At 34.9% G+C, this 16505-nt stretch overlaps 1 protein-coding gene and 1 pseudogene across 1 annotated transcript in view; one reads left to right on the top strand and one right to left on the bottom strand.

Moving 5' to 3' along the window:
• LRRTM4 (leucine rich repeat transmembrane neuronal 4) overlaps positions 1-16505 on the bottom strand; it is an 848333-nt gene that overhangs the window by 70856 nt on the left and 760972 nt on the right. The gene's annotated exons all lie outside the window — the stretch shown is intronic.
• LOC132531577 (pleckstrin homology domain-containing family B member 2-like) lies at positions 12857-13411 on the top strand (annotated as a pseudogene).

Raw genomic sequence — 16505 nt, 5'->3', positions numbered from 1 at the left:
CAAGCACCTGTGGGCACAGTTAACCTGGGCACAATTCAGACATCATCTTTAGTATCTTTACCATTTTTCTTCTTTTTTTTTAGAATTTATATGGTGGTGCATGTTTGTTGCAGTGCAGAAAACAAATGCAATCTATAGCTGACACAGTATTGTATCTTTGTATTCTACATGTAAACATATCATTTGGGGTTCATTAAATGTTAAATAATTTTAGAATTGGTATCTTAAGAACATTCTATTCTGCAGAAATCCTCAATGGATTTTTATATTGGTGGTTAAAAACAGTTTAAAGATTTGCAGGAAGATATTTGGTGGTTTGGATACATTTGGAACCCATTCTTTTCGCTCAGTTTAAAATAATGCAATGCAGGTTACCACTTTCTGAAAATTTGCTCTCCAACACACTGGCAGACACAAATTAGGTTTTGATACTTATAGATGTCTGTGTTCTACTTCATCTTATTGCTTTTATTTAGCATGTCTGAGTTTCCTATCACCAATGTAATTGTAAATCATTTGGATGTTTATCTTAGGCTTCTTTGCATCTGTATTGAGTCTAAAATGTGTTGCATGTGAAACAGGCACTTTACACATATATTCAAGTTGATTAAAGCTTCACACACGCACACACACACACACACACACACATACTCACCCTGACCACCATGTGGATTGCTAATCTTATGTTTTCCTATAGTCTATTTTCTAATACATCATTTTAGTTGCATCCTTGAAATGATTATTTTCTCTACCCTGCTTAACACGGTAGAGAAGACTAAGAAACTCTTAGATCCTGGATGAAAATTTGTTAAAAGGTGAATTAATATTTTTACTTTTTCTATAATGTTTGAATTTTCTCACTGTATATCCAACATATTATATCAAAGACATTTTAGAATGAATGTATTTTGATATTTACAGACTGAATTTGAATAAAAACATTCTAATTCCCAAGTCTTTCCATTTTAAATTAACTATAACTCATGGGTGAGACAGTGTGATTGATTAAAAGCCAGCTATAACACCTCTAGTGTACTTAAAGATGTCCAAGAAAAAGATGACTGCAGGTCTCCAGGTATGATGTGATGAGGGATTGATTAGAGTGCAAGGTATTGCAATAGAAAACTAGGGAGAATTAGGAAAAGAAAGAGTAAATAGAACATGCTGATTGAGCTAACTCAGTAGGCAAAGAGCCCAGAGGAATTTAGAAACCATCAAGTTGTTAATGCTGAGAGAAAAGAGAGGGTGTGGTACACATTTTGTACCACAAATGTGTACACTAGACACATTTTGATGCTATTAACAACATCCAAAAGTTAGAAAATAGAACATGTTTATTGGGTTGGGAGAGTTATGGTGGGTTATTTCGAGTTTGTGGTGACTGTTAGATATCTAAGTGGAACTGTGTATGAAATATAGATCTGGAACTTGGGTGAGTAAGCATAGTTGGAAATACAGATTTGGGAGCTGTAAGGCATAGACATAATGGTTGAAACCAGAAAAGTAAATGAACTCTTCAAGGGAGTGATCATAAAGCGTGAGAAGTTTTATTTTAAAGCTATTATTTTCCTTTAAAAGAATCCTCTGTGACTTACGCATCCACATCCAAGCGGCAAACTCTGATTGTAAATATGTCATTTGTCTTGCAACTTTATATGGATGTTCTAAGTGGGTCAGAGTATTTGAATCCATAAATTTTTCTATACCCAATATATTTTATCTCAGAATTGGAGAAAAATTATAACAAACTTAAAAATAACTTAGCTGTCCTTATATACAATGCACGTTTCAAGTATATGATAGTCTGGTCACTATAAAAACTAGTAAAACTAGTAGAATAAGGTTGATGGTTAACTTTCTCAGTTTAACTATGTATTGGAATATCCACTTATAAATTTATATTAGTAGCTACATATTATCAATAAACATAATTTTATAATAAATTATAAAAATGATGTTACTAAATACATAATAAAGTTTTAATTGTGTTAGTCTTTAAAGTTAACTTCATCATAATGATGTTGTAAAACAATTTATAAAAATTAAAATATTTTCTTTTTAGAGAAAATAAAAAGATAATATTTTGATATGCCTATATTTTAAATATATTGCTCTATTTAATTATAAGTAACAAAGATAAGTTTTGCACTTTTCTATCTTTCTCTTTTCTCTTTTCCCCAATGGCATTAAATACCCTTCGTATAAGTAGTTTTTAAAGAATGTGTAATACTCCATTGAACAGATAACCATGACATCATTGAAGGAGTTCTTATTTTTGGACTTAAAGGCAATTTCCAAGTATCAGTTACTCTAATTCTTCAAAGAGAATATTTGTGTTTAAACTCTGGTTAGTCTTCTCTTTGCATATATTCCTAGAATTAGAATAGTGAGTCAAGGCTTGTAGGTGTACTTAAGGCTCTTGGTCCATATTGTTGCAATCATGTAAGAATTTCAGGTTCTAGGAATGTATGTAATGTTGTTGTAAGTAATTGGATTTTTGCCCGTGGCCTCGAAGAACAGACTTCTTTAATAGCTGTACAAGGTAGATTTAAGTTCAGAGTACAAGTAAGAGTCTCTTCATGCATTTCTATTCTGCTTGCTTTTTTTTTTTTCCTGAGCAATATATCATTCCATCACAATCATATTCATCATGTCTTTTCGATAATATGTCATTTGACATGGGTATGCTTTCTCCAAGTTCAGTGGCTTAAACTCCTATTCAAAGATTGCTATTCAATTCTGAGCTAGGATTTGTGAGGATATCAAAATATTTCGTTTGTTGGCTTATACACTACTTGTATAGATGGTGCATATATAAAATGTATAGATCTCTTTAAAAAGATGATTCATATATTAAATTCATGAAGTAAGAATAGAAGAAACACTATGCATAATGTTACACAGCAATACTTGAATAAATGTCAAATAAGTGTAAACAAAGTTACCAGCTATTACATGGATCAAGTCATTAACCACTGCAGCTGTTGACCTACAAGTATACCCTAAAATGAATTTAGGATGAAGCGTGCTGTGTTTTGGATACATGGGCCCCTAGATAGATAAAATGGAAGAATTTCAATGACCCTCAGATTCTTGCATCTTTTAATATACAGATAAGCACTAAAATCATTAACTGAGATATCTGATCCACATGACTAATAATAACATTTTACCAAGATGTATGCTTGATAACATGTATTTCTTACCTGAAAAAAAAAAATATATATCCAGGATGTTCCCCTACCTCTGTGTAGCAGTTTCTTAGCACTCCCCTAGAGGCTGTCTCCTGGGCTATAGTCCTCATTAAGTCTCCAAATAAAACTGAAATTCACAGCTCTCACATTGTGCATTTTTATTTCAGTCAACATGAGTGATTTCAAAGAAGCCCAAGGTCACCACTATACCACGACGAATAAAAGGGTTTTTTTTGGAAGACCATAAAGTTCTGATTTTCCCTTTATATGTGGAAAAGTTAATAATAGAAAGAAGACACATCAGTTCCATGACTAAATACTGTGTTTTATAAGAAATATATATTTGGTCATTCAGATATGTTTGGTCTTTGTCCACAGTTCCTGGATCACAGGTCCCAAAACCCTTGAAATTTCCTGAGTGATAAAAATAATAGGAGCATATTTTGTCATAATATTTTGTCTCTTGTCATCACTTCCTGAAATCGCTTCAGAGCCATAAATGTAAAATGGATGTCTTGTTATTCATAACACACAACAACTGGGTTTATCTTAATAAGGGGACTTTTGGAAGGCATGTAATGATGGGAGACTGTTTGCCAAGGGAACCATGAATAGACAGCTGGAGCTTTCAGTCCCACCTCCTGACCTTCTGGGAGGGGAGAGAGGCTGGAGATCGAGTTCAGTCCCCAATTGCCATTAATTTAATCAGCCAAGCTTGTAATGAAGCCTCCATAAAACTCCAAAAGAGAGAGCTCTGGAGAGCTTCCAGGTTGATGAACAAGTGGAGATGTAGAGAGAATGGAGCATTCAGAGGGCATGGAAGCTCTGTTCTCTCCATACTTTGCCATATGTCTCTTTTCCTTCTGGCCTTTCTGGAGTTATATCCTTCCATAATAAACCAATAATCTAAAAAGTAAAAAAATTCTCTGAGCTCTGTGAACTGCTCTAGAAAATTAATTAAACACAAAGTGAGGGTCTTTGGGACATCCAATCTATAGCAGGCCAGTCAAGTGACAACCTGGAATTGTGACTGGTGTCTGAAGTGGAGAGGGGAGGTAGTCTTGTGGGACTGAGCCTTTACCTGTAGAATCTGTCATTATTTCTGGGTAGATAGTGTCAGAACTGAGCTGAATTATAAGACAACTAGCTGGTGTCTGAGCATTGCTTATTGATATGGGGAAAACCCCTCACCTCCATGTTGGAATTGGGTGATCAGAACTTTTACTATTTCAATGTTTAGTAAACTAGATGGGTTTTGGGAACTAATAATATCAGGATTCTTATAGTCTAACTCTGGTCTTATGTACATATTTCATCAAGAGTAATCATCGCCATGGTAACATCATAAGCAGGATGTAAGAGACCAGTAATGGTTTAACTTAGCTTAAAGGAATCAAAATATCTGAATATTAATTCCTTGTCAGTAATTTATTAGATATGTGACTTTAGTCCAACTACATAACTTTTCTGAGCCTCAGTTTCAATGTTTCAAAAACTCTTGGCATACTGCAATTTCTCAATAAATATTAGCTTTCTTCTTTGTTTTGTTAATGTCTTTGATTATGCCCATGCCAACATTTTTAAGCACCTACTCCAGGGCATTCTCCCTGCCTTCCTGTCTTCTTTCTCATTTTCATTTTCTTCCATACATCTTTCAAAAAGGTCTCCCGTGTCTTGTCCTTTTGTTCCATCTTTAGTTGTAAAGACATGATAATGATACTATTGATAATTAACAGTTAATGAACAGTTAATATACACTAGAGACTGTGCTAAATGCTTTACATTCATGTCACTTAATTCTAATAACCTCATATGGTAAGATCTACTGTTACCCAAGCTTATTCTCTTATTCCATTAATCTCATAGAGGGAATAAAGGTTCAGAAATAAGTACTGTCTTCAATGTTACACAGCTGGGAAGTAGCACAGGTGGGGTTCAAATCCATATGTGGTCAGAATCCAAGATCTTGCACAATTCAGCATAGAACGTGTTTCACAAAGTCTAAGGAGGTGAAGAGAAAGATGCAACTGAAGTTTATGTTTGTCCATTAGTTGTTAAGATTGGTCCATGGAAGTTGTTTTAATTAGTCTTTCCCTTCTGTTCAAAGAACATTTTAATATTAAGTTGTATACAGTAAATAAAAATAATATATAATGTCATGAAATTAGAGGATTTTCCCCGTGTTGTATACAAACATGTGAAATGTTAGGATGGGATCATTCTGTCACCCTAGAAATTAAGAATGAAGATAGAAGCAAAAATTTGGGGATGTTTAAGCATTTTAGTATTACTTAAGTTTACATTCTCAAAAGTGTCTTAAACATCAACTACATAATATACCAAAGATGCTTAATTGTATTTATCATTCAATTTATATTACTGTAAGAAATTATTTTGGTTGAGTTATCCAGAAGCATATTTTCAACTTGTTTTCTCTGCACAATATTTATAGTAGTTGTTTTTCTACTTCTAAGATTGTAATTAGTTTATATAAGAAGACTTTCTGCAGTGTTTAATGTATATCCCTAAATCAAGAAGAATAACTCACTGAGTAGGAACAAATAGTGTAACAATTTCAGACTCTATCCTACTGTTCTTCATGACAGTGTAAAAAAATTCATCTCGTGGAAACCACTTCTAATTTTGTAACCTCAGGTGCCTTTGCAAATTAGTTTTAGAATCTATTTCCCGTTTCCCCACCCAACCTCTATTGAAGTAGAGAGTGGCATTTTGCTTCTCATTCTACTTGAAACTGCTATTAACACTTACAAAGTTCTGAAATGTTATAGTCAGTTTCTTCTCTGAATCACACCTCCAATAACATCCAGAAATGTATAAAAATACTTTCTAAGTAATAGATGTTATTTTAATAAAAAAGGATATTCTTGAATTGATAATGACATGGGAGGTGTTAACAAGAGCTCACTGATAGACTTAAAGGGCTAAGTAACCCAAATATCACTTTTGAATTTGATCTGGGAAAATTTCAGCAATTTATGCTGGATTTAATTATCAATTATTTTAGGATACCTACTTTTTGTTCTGCAAAGAAACTCATCCATCCAATTTGTTTTAGTTTACATAATTATTTTGTTTTTACCCAGAACAATACTAGCAATGAAGTGTATAACATCCATTACTCAGTAAAAAAATGAAAGGGAATTTGGATACCCATTATGGGAGCCATATCATCTCAAGTCCTCTGTAATGTAAATATTCTGCACTAAAATATTTTTGTAGCATTTTTCCTAAGGACATTTACCATAATATAGAGTTAATTATGAAACTGTTAAAAGATAAAAATAAATTAAGAGGCAGTGTGAGGAAAATAAGAAGTGCTCTCCCAAATAATTGTTGACAACAGCTGGAGAGTCAATGAAGTAGAGAGATACAGATATTTCATTCTCAAATGGCAATTTCTGAAAGGGAAGTTCTCTAAGTACAAACACAAGATTGCATTAACAGTTCTTACCAGATCTCAGAGAATGTAAGACTCACAGAAGACAGGAAAAAAAGTCTTAATTAACCTTTTTATAACTAAAAACATTTTACTGTCCTTAAATCCTCAAATGGTAATCTTAAATTAATATGAAAGCAGTGAACTATTTTTACTGTACAATTACTTGACAATTTATAAACAGTATCCGTTTTTCTTATAATAATTCATTATATTTTCTAATATATTAAGCCTCAATTGCCTATCAAGCCTTCCTGATAGATCATTTTGATCCTATCATTTTCAATTAATCATGCCTGTTTGCTGGTGATGTTTTTCCTGGAAAACTGTCATAAAAATATTATTCTAACACATTTCCTACATCATAGAATAGATTATTTCTGCTATTATTAATAATAGAAAGTACATATTTGCATATATCATATAACTAATTTCTTTATCAAATAGTTTATTATGCTTATAAACATATTTGAATAATTCAAGTAATTTCTAAATAAAATTTTATTTTTTAATTGATGAATCTTGTAAAACTGCACAAAGGAGTATTTGTTCCATCAGTATGAGGAGTAATCTCAATGTCAATGTCACACTATGAAATTCTTGTTTTATCAAATGGTTCTGGAATTCTGAATTTTTGTTTTATTCACTTAGTAAGAATTTTTGAGTGTCTACTATATGCCAGGCACTGAGCCTGGCCTTGAGGACACAATAATAAATAACGGAGACTCACCTGCTGTCCAAATATTGCTTCTATTCCTGAAGGACCCTCCTTTAACTTTGCTTTTTAGGTTCTGATAATGGTGTTCTTTTGAATACCATCAATAGTGAAAAAGCATTGTTTTCCCTTTGAAAATGAATTTCTTAGTAAGGAGGATTATGGGACCAAGACAAAGTGGACTAACAGCTATCTGTTATTTTAAATTGTTTAGTGAAATGTAGAATGCTCACGTTGTCATTGTTCCTTTTTTTCAAAATTATAGTTTAAACAAAATACAGTGGGAGCAAAACAGTTTCTGAGGGAAATTGCAAAAATAACGCCAAAATTGTTTGAGCAAAGGCATCCTCTTAGAAGGCATATTCCACTAATGCAGCCTTCCACAGCTAGTAAAAGAGCTTTCCTTTCCTTTTCTTTCATCTCTCAGAACACAGTCTGGGCATCCAGCAAATGCTTAGGTGTACTTGTTGGAATGTTCACCAGCACCTGACAGGGTCATAGAGTGATAACTGTGAATATCAAAATTTTATCTGCTGGTCCTCACATAGAGAAGACAGGATCATAAAACAAAACAAAAACAAAATCAAAAACAAAGAAAACAAAACAAAAAACAATTGGTTGGGTTTTTGCAGATGTCCTGCATACATGTAGTTTTCTATTTCCTATGGTAACAGGTAAAAAAACAAAAAAGAGAGGATGGAGTTGGTATTGATATCTGGATTCTTGTTTCTGGTCATAAATTTGCCATCTCTCTGACCATACATCCAGGAAAATGTCACTTTCCATTTTACTTGCCTTTAAAAGGCCTTTGAAACACTGGGGTGTGATGGGAATTCATTACAATAAGGTACTTTGAAATCTTCAACTTTTAAGTACCATGCAAGTCCAATGATTATTAGTATTCAAGGCACACAATGCTAGTCAAAATATAGAAAGTTCAGAGCAGTTTGGTAACCTGGAAAACAGGGAAATGAAAAGTGTACTGTGTACGTATGATAAAATAGCATTCAATATAAAAAAGACAAATGCTCCAATACAAAAATGTAAAAAGTATGTAAACATTAATGACACAAATGAAATAACCAATAAAATATCAAATACTCAACCATACTATTAACCAAAGACACACAACTTAAAACAAGAGATATTATTTTCACATATCAAATGGGAAAAATTTTAAAAGAATGTCGGTGAAACTGTGAAAAAAATGGGCTCACACATACACTGCTCATAGGAGGCAAAAATTGGACATTTGTTATTAAAAATTGAGCATTAATTATCATTAAAAATGTATTTGGAATTTAGCTTCAACTGTTTTACACTTCTCCTTCCCATATTTCATTTGAAATACTATCAAAATAGGGAAAAAATGGTGGATTAGTGAAAAGTTAAAATAGGGAGGAAATTGACCCTCTCTTTTCTTATGAGTGACATGTGATTAGGGTAAATCTTAATGAAATCTATCTATATTAAGGGAGACTAGCTACTTTTTATAAATATATAGTTGGAGTTAGCTGTCACTTCTATGGATTCAGATGCAGAGAGAAATGTCCTCTGCTTAGAAATGGCCCATAGGTTCAAAGTTGTGCTCTAAAGTATGTGAGAAAATTTATACATTGCCACTCTTTTTCTTTTTTCAGTCAATAACTTCAACACCATAGTGTGGTTTTGCTTATCATTTCCAAGTGACAAACAGGTAATAGTCATCTTTTGGGGGGACACAAATAGGTAAATATGAGTGAGGAAGAAGTGAGAGCAATGGGTCTAGATAGAGGGAGAAGAGAGAACACAAAGAGAGGAATCCAAAGATGGTCAAAGTGTGATTTACAGTTTTTCCAGTCTCAATTTTATTTTTATATTTGCCCTTTATGACTTTTTGATGACTTAGATTTAATGCATATTCCCAAAATCTAAAATTGTATTATAAAAAATATCTTATTAAAATGAATATATATATATATCTTACCTCATTTAATCCTCAACTCCCCTTTCGGGTGGGGCTTTTAACCTCATTTTACAGATAAGAAGAATGAAGCCATACAGAAGTAAGAGGAAAAATAAGGCCTAAAATCAATTTCTTATTAATGGATAATTGGAAATATCCATGTTGACTGGATATTTGATGATAATAAATTATTTTACATTTTAAATCTAATACTGATATTTTGGTTAAGTTAATGAGTTCTCATTTTTGAAATTACATACTGAAATATTAACATATGAAATGATAAGATTTCTCAGATACATTCAAAAAATTTGAAGGAGGAATGTTGGAAGGGGGTGAGGCTAGGCTAGGACTGGCCAAGGTTGATGGTAGCTGAATTCAGGTGGTAGGTAGATGGGAATTTTTCATACAAAACTATTTATGCATATGTTCAAAATTATCCATTATGAAAGCTAAAACAATATCAATACTAAATATTTCCATCTCCAAACCCCATGCTTTAAAACACGCACAATAATTTTTTTATTAATATTTACTTGAAAAAGAATCACCATTTCTGTTTCTCTCCTTGTTTTTTGTTCCATCTTTACGTCAGCAAAAGTTGAATTAAATTATTTCTTTATCTATTACTATATAATTTAGTTTTTAACTGAAGTTTCACAAATAAGCAAAGAAACAAACAAACCATGTATCATCTCCAATAATGTTGTTTAGAGTTGGTGAGTCCCAGGCTAAAAGTATGTTACCATTATTTCTATTGACAAGGAGGGTTAAACTGTTTTAGAAGAAAGATTATTTGATTATAATGTCTCTTAACCTCCACTTCTAAAGTCATTGAACATCTTACTTAGTGATGGATTACTGTTGTGTAAAGGTTTTAACGAGAAAATCTGGTGTAATGCTACCAAACCCATACACACTGTGTAGTTGGATTTCAGCCTAGAGGTTGCTTAGTCATTTTTAAAAACAGAATATATTCCCTTCATTTGGAGAAATGACAATTGGATTCTTTAGTTACCAATTAAAAGGCAGTGGTAAAGCGTAGGGAAAGACATGCTGGCAGGGCTTGCTTTAAGCAGAGGTATGGTGAGTTTGCAAATGTGAATTAATTTTAGTGATGCAAGTGAGAATCCCGGCCCCCAAATCTATAACTTCAGCTCCTCTATTATAGTCTGTTTTGATGTCAGAGAATTAAAGATTCATGATTTATAAAACAAAAGTCTGAATGTGAAAAAACCTGACTGTAAAGAAATTAAAATACAATCAAGTTGATAAAACCAATGCATATAAGACAATTGAAAAACCACAATAAATAAGAAATTAAAGTGTATGTAACAAACTAAAAAGCACAGGGTCTACTGTGGACAGCAATGTGAGTGGCAGCTCCCTGTAGACATGTGAAGAAGAATCCTCCCCAGGAGGCAATTCTCAACTGGAGGCTGTAGATGGACCGTGGGATCAGATCACACCAGCAGATGAACTGAGGTGGAAGTGAGCATTGAGGATACTAAAAAATGCATTCCTTAGTATGCAGGCATTTTTCTATAAAATTCAAGTACTGTCTGGGGAGCTTAGATGAATTTTTTTCAGTCTTTTTATCTCAAAAATGAAACAGCTATTTATAAAGTTGTCTATGTGACAGCATTCTCCACATGAACAGTGCAGAAACAACTAGAGCTTTGATAAGGAAATAGGACAGAAAAACTCCTAAATATGATTGGGGTTCAGTGCTCTAGTGCAGGAGGACATCTCAGAAGCTAGGCATCATGGGAGGCACTGGAAATTTGGAAGAAAGCTGATAAGGCAGTGAGGTAATTCCAAAACTGGGCAATTGCAAAGACCAGAGTGATATGAGTGAGGTACTTAGGGGGCAAAATTTAAGGTTGCACTCATTTTCAGGGGCTGACCCCACACTTGTACCACCCTGATGAGGACTTCCTTAATATTTGTGCCCTAGGTGCCTTCCTCCCTTCTGTTTGTCCTGATTCATGTGCCATTAAAAAACGTCAATTAGAGTAACATTCTTCTCAAAACTAAGGCTATGTGTTCTGTATAATTGTATTTGTACAGATTTTATCAGATTTTCTCCCTCTCTCTCTCTCTCTGTCACCTATCTCTCTTTATCTATTATCTATCTATTATCTATCTATCTATCTATCACCTATATATCTGTTGACAGGAAAACCATTCAATAATGCTATACTAATTCAGCACAGAAAAAAAGATAAACACTTAATTACAAATATTTCTGGATAATTAGAATATTTAGTTGGTTTGCCTGTTCTGTACTGTTAGATTCAAATACTAATAAATATTTTCACTTTTTCCTCAACTATATACTAAGAATAGCTTTGTATGTTGGAAACACAAAATTGGATCTACCTATAAACCTTCCTCAATTTAACACACTGTTTAGTAGGTGAAAGATAAAGATTTTGTAAAAAAGTAAAATTTCAGCTAGATTTTGAAGGACAAATGGACAACTACTTATTAGATCAGTGCTTTCCAGATAGACCAGATATCAAGAACCAACTAGGAACATTTTATTTTAAGTGAAGTCCTTAAAAAGGTATAAATAAATAATTTATTAATTCTTATTTTCATGACAGATGTATCAGGGAAAGATTGTAAGTTTTGTAAAATAATATGTTTTGAACTTCTATCCATCTATCACCTCACTCCCAACGTACTTGTGTCTCCTTGTCAACACAAACAGTTTGTATTGAAAATTCTACTGCACTTAATATGTTCTCTTTGGAATAAGCTGTCCAACAAAAAGATGCGTTCTGTAGCAATGGCCACAAATTTAATATTAGGGAGATTTTTATAATAGTACTTAAAATTCTAAAATAAATACTGCTTTCATTTTATAATTTCCACATGAAAGTAACTTTCCTGTTCTTCATCATCTCTTCTGCAGCACCCTGCCTCCATTTTTAATATAGATTTTCTCCCACTTCTCCCAAAGGTATTTATCACTGTCTTTCTATGTTTATGAAAGGTGTATGACCAGAAGGATAGGTTGAGTTTCTATAAAAATTATTTTAATTTTATTATTTTCTAAGTTACTTTTATAAAATAAAATTCTGTTTGAAAAAGAAAAGAAAAAATGTCATTGGCTTAATTAAAAGGGAGAATAAATATTCTCGTGTATTTTAATATTCTGTTTCATACATATTTGTAAATATTCTACATTTGCACAATTTTGTTTATCTTTATTAAGTACTTTATAAGAAAATTTATTGATTATGCATATTAACTTTTGTCAATTTCAGAATTAGATACCCATTAGATATTTAATGGAATTTCATTAAAACTTTAAGTTAATTTATTTTAAAAATTGACAACTAGGGCTTGAGGCAGTCGGAGCCGAGGAGCCGGGCAGTGTCCTTGCACTCCTGCCCTACTTTGGTGCGTGGCTGCGGCCGGAGGATTTGCAGGTGAAAATACAGCGTTCGTGAAGAGTGGTAGGTTGCTGAGACAGAGTACTATTTTGAAGCGCTGGAAGAATTGGTTTGACCTGTGGTCAGATGGTCACCTGATGACCAAACTTGGTAGAGTGTAGAGGATAAGGTCCACATGCCAGTGGACTGCATCAACATCAACACGGGACATGAATGTCGGGATATTCGGCCTCCAGATGGGAAGCCGAAAGACTGTCTGCTGCAGATTGTTTGCCTAGGTGGGAAAACCATCAGTCTTTGTGCAGAAAGCACAGATGATTGTTTGGTCTGGAAATTTACACTTCAGGATTTCAGGACAAACACAGCTCATGTTGGCTGTGAAGTCATGTATGATGAGACTGCCTTGGCTTCCTCCCCACCTCCTTACACAGCCTATGCTGCACCAAACCCTGATGCCTATGGTTATGGTCCATACAGTGGTGCATACCCGCCAGGAACTGAAGTTGTATATGCTTCAAATGGGCAGGCTTATGCTGTACCCTACCAGTACCTGTATGCCGGACTTTACGGACAGCAGCCTACCAAAAAGTCATCACTCGTGAGCGGTATCAAGACAATGACTGTGACCTGGCGCTGGGCATGCTGCCTGGAACAGCCATAGGCATGGCCTTAGGATCTCTGTTCTGGGTCTTCTAGAGTCCTTGGAACCTGGATGTGCATAGCTTCTGATACCCTGGGTGCAATAATATAATTTGCAGGGCATTTCTGTTTGTTATAAATGTTTTTAATAATAGTTTTAGTAGTTCTTTTGAAAGTAGTGACATCATACTTATAACTAATCCATATAAGTACCACAGAGAAGGCTTTGGACTGCTGTTTAGCTAAAATGTAGACTATTTGGGGGCACTGGCTCATTCTAGGAGTTTTTTTATGGAACTCTCAGAATACCTTATTTGAACACACCTGTTTGTAAAGGCCATTTTCTTTTTAGAGTTAGGCCTTAGTGTTTAAGGGATAATTTATTTTAGTGTTACGCTAGTAATATGGTGATGTATGAGTGAGTGAGTGATTGTGGCAAGAAGAACTGCAGCTGTCTTGGTTTAATGTCAGACTTTGAAACCTCAGACTAGAACTGGTTGCATGTTACTTCAGGAGTTGTAGGATGGAACCTTCCTGAGGCAGCCATGTGATATCCCCACAGCCTCTGGGGCTCTGCAGACTTTCAGCAAAGCTGACTGCTCAGGATGATGGGCGGGATGGCAGATCCCACCCCCCCTTTAAAATATGCTCTTTCATTTTATTCTTACTAGTTTGTTTTTGGTAGTGATCCTTGGAAAACATCCCAAATTAGGAGTAGACTTGAGTCTCAGCATTTTAGGGCTTTATCATTTAAAACTTGAACAAGGCAAAACAATTACAAACAAGTGCGTGGAGGTAGATCTGCTATATTCAGAGGCATCATGTTTTTTAGTGTTTGCTTTGAGTGTTTTTATTGCCACTTCAGCCTACTTATAGCTTATTTTTCTACTTGTTGAGAAAGTAATATTAGGAGAATGGTGAGGAAAGAGGAATGAGAGCCATAGTTACAGTGTTACTGTTTCAGGGGATTGAGCTTCTCTGAGGATCCTCTTTTCCACCCTTCTGAAGGCTGTTAAAGAGCCCATTTCCTGTCCTGTGCAGGACTGGGCACTGTGGCTGTCCCTGAGCACTGGGGTGCCTGGAGCCCTGGTGGTGGCATGGTGGGGGAGAGTCAGGTTACAGATTTGCAGCCTAAGGACATGAATGACCTGTGCAAGGTATTACCCCACCTGACCAGGACACTAGCCTTGTTTTTATTCTTCCTTCAAATGTCACAGAGAAGCTTAAACAATTTAACTTGAGCCCCAGCTATGTGTGAAGCTCTGGAAAACTGAGAGTCACGTATTTTTGTTATTTCTTATTTCTTTATTTATGTAAATTTTAAAATTTCAATTATTCCAGTTTTCTGTCTTGCATGCTTTAAAAAATTTACTTTTTACAAAGGCAGTTAAGCACATTGAAGATCTCTACGCCTATACCCCATGTGGCCCTATTTTCCACAAAATACACTCGTAGTAGCACAAATTCTGGTTTTATTCCATGTGGCCAGTTACATACATAGTCATTTTTTTCACTGATCAACCCACTCCATCTCTAAGGCAGACTTAAATAGATCTATCTCCGTATGAAACCAGATGCCAAATGAACTTTGTGGTGACCACAGGTCTGTTTTCCTAGCCAATTCTATTGCACTTGTTGACACTGGAGAGTTTGTTTCCAGCTGAAAAGTATACTTAGCTGTCATCTCTTTGGATGTTTGACATGTGGAAAGTTGCCAGATGTGATGTGTGACAACACTGTTTTTTTTGTTTTTTAACATCTTTATTAGAGTATAATTGCTTTAAAATGGTGTGTTAGTTTCTGCTTTATAACAAAGTGAATCAGTTATACATATATATGTGTTCCCATATCTCTTCCCTCTTGCGTCTCCCTCCCTCCCACCCTCCCTGTCCCACCTCTCTAGGTGGTCACAAACCACCGAGCTGATCTCCCTGTGCTATGCAGCTGCTTCCCACTAGCTATCTACACTGGTTTTGATGGCTAGAATTGTTGCTTTAGTTATTTTACATCGTATGTAATAAGAATGGTTTTGTTCAGATGGTAATCATTATTTGAGCTGTATGCCTTACTTACAAAATACTAAACTCAGTTTTTAATGTTGCTTTGGGGTATTAATTTTGAACTTGGAACAACAGATATTGAGTTATGTCAGTGAAATGCCCTTGAAGCAGATGGTCTCCCGGTGTTCCCCTGGCTTCCCTCTGACAGAAGAGGGAGAACTATGGACTGAAGCTTGGGCACACATGTGCCCCCCAATCTCCAGTCCCTGTCCCCAGTGGGGCCAGCCCCACTGGGCAACTATAGTTGAGTCTTGAAGTTCACTGTCACTAGTGACTTGATCCTGAGAGGAAATACATACTCAGTATAAAGATGGGCTGAGATACTTCATTTCCCTGGACCCAACTCTCGTAGATGCCAACACTTAGGTAATCCAAAATCATGAAGTTAGGTGAGTTGGAAAGAACTTGTTCAGGTTTAGTCAGTATTTTACTTCCATGTGTACTTTTAACTAGTTGGCCGTTGACATTGCACACATGCCAGTCTGCTTGTTTCTTAGCTCTGTTCTTTTAGTTCCTTGAGTTAACTTCAGGGTCTTAGATGTAAAGAGAAGGGAGAGACCCGTGGTTGTGTTTCAGATCATCATTCATGAAACGGGGCAGACTGGGACGCAAGATATGGATCATGAGGGAAGTTCCTGCCATTGAGACAGAATGACCCACATTTATTTTCTACATTAATTGTGATACTATGTGATCTTTCTTTCTCCTTCCCAAGTTTATGTAGACACCAGCATGGGATGCAGTTCCATTTTTTCCCCTAGGGTTGATGTTTTCTTCTGATTGCTCTCCTGTCTCTAGTATTTGGTTGTGTCCTCAGAACCTATTTTTCCCTGTATATGCAAATTGTGTGTTTATAAGTGATAATGTCAATACATTAAATGATTGTTAACCTTAAAGCATAAAAAAAATTGACATCTAAAATTCTCATATCTCAGTACAAGTAAAAGTCCTTGTAAAGACATTCACTCATCCAGTTGCCCATTCATCAGCAAACATGCTCCCTCTGGAGCATTCAAACAAGGGCATGGGCTCCAATGATTGATAAAGAATTGGTCACCAATCTCAAACAGCTCAAGAAGAGACAGACATTT

Source organism: Lagenorhynchus albirostris, chromosome 13, assembly GCF_949774975.1.
Source record: "Lagenorhynchus albirostris chromosome 13, mLagAlb1.1, whole genome shotgun sequence".
Classification (NCBI taxonomy): Eukaryota; Metazoa; Chordata; class Mammalia; order Artiodactyla; family Delphinidae; genus Lagenorhynchus; species Lagenorhynchus albirostris.
The sequence above is the reverse complement of the archived record's forward strand: the minus strand, read 5'-3'. Positions and strand labels throughout refer to the sequence as shown.